Source organism: Sorex araneus, chromosome 5, assembly GCF_027595985.1.
Source record: "Sorex araneus isolate mSorAra2 chromosome 5, mSorAra2.pri, whole genome shotgun sequence".
NCBI classification, from domain to species: domain Eukaryota; kingdom Metazoa; phylum Chordata; class Mammalia; order Eulipotyphla; family Soricidae; genus Sorex; species Sorex araneus.
In genome coordinates this window covers 136,119,129-136,120,485 of record NC_073306.1, presented here as the reverse complement: position 1 = coordinate 136,120,485, position 1,357 = coordinate 136,119,129, and the positions used below count along the sequence as shown (strand labels likewise).

Below are 1,357 nucleotides of genomic sequence, written 5' to 3'. Positions count from 1 at the left end.
CTTTATGACTCATATTTTGGCTTATCTTGGCAAATGGTACATGTGTACTTGAAAATATGTATTTTATTGTTGTTGGAAGAATGACGTATATGCATTAAGTCAGATCAATTGAGAATGTTATTTAAAGTGTCTGTAGTCTACTAATTTTCTGTGTATTTGTTCTTTGAGACTGGAGTGATAACACAGTGGGTAGGGCACTTGCCTTGCATGTGGCAGACCTGGGTTCAATTCCTCCATCCCTCTCAGAGATCCCTGCAAGCTACTGAGAGTATCCTGCCTGCACAGCAGAGCCTGGCAAGCTACCTGTGGCGTATTGGATATGCCAAACACAGTAACAACAAGTCTCACAATGGAGACGTTACTGGTACCCGCTTGAGCAAATAGATGAACAATGGGAGGACAGTGACAGTGACAGTGACATGAGATAGCAATAGAATACATTTAGGCGGGAAATCACTAAAAGTATACATCATCGCTGAAAACTGTGTACTATCAAATTTAAAAAGGATTTTATTTTGGAATACTGTTTCCTACTTTGCAGGAAGTTTTACTTTCAGAAGTTAAACCAAAAGACAACACAATCTAATTCCATCTTAAATGCTGGCATGCTGACCAAGGAAGGTTCTGGGCTGTTGCAGAGCTCCATTCTGTTATCAGCTACCAAGACTCCGCCTTCTGGTGTGATCTGAGCAACCACATCAACAGTCAAGATCCCTGGTCCTTTTTCTTTAATTACCCCTTTACAGTACCCCTTCACCTGAATCTAACAGCCGCGTTCAATTAAATTAGCTCTCAGCAGCACTTTGATGCATTGTTTTTCCCAGTTTCTATCGACTTTTGATTAATCGCTGCTCTCATCTGGGCTTCTTTGTTCATTGTGCTAATCACACTCTTCCAAAAGTCAAAACTTAAACCCGAGGGCCCCCGGGGCTCACTTTGTTTGTTCTGTTATTCCTGTGTTTTTAAAGGTGCATATATATGTATGTATACATATATATATTCTTTGGGGCTGGAGCAATAGCACAGCGGTTGGGCGTTTGCCTTTCACGCAGCTGACCTATGTTTATTCCTCCACCTCTCTCAGAGAGCCCGGCAAGCTATGGAGAGTATGGAGCCCACACGGCAGAGCCTGGCAAGCTACCCGTGTGTACTGGATATACCAAAAACAGTAACAATAAGTCTCTCAATGAGAGAAGTTACTGGTGCCCACTCGAACAAATCAATGAGCAACGGGATGACAGTGATATATTCTTTTGCGAATCTTTTCTCCCAGTCTGTTATGAATCTACCAGGTGACATAGACTGAACATCACAGAGAAACTGAACAGCTTCCCACTCATAGAAGAACATGCAATTC

At 42.2% G+C, this 1,357-nt stretch overlaps 1 pseudogene; it reads right to left on the bottom strand.

The window, feature by feature from the left end:
* Positions 1-593: 593 nt before the first annotated feature.
* LOC129404940 (transcription and mRNA export factor ENY2-like) lies at positions 594-885 on the bottom strand (annotated as a pseudogene).
* Between the last annotated feature and the right edge of the window lie 472 nt (positions 886-1,357).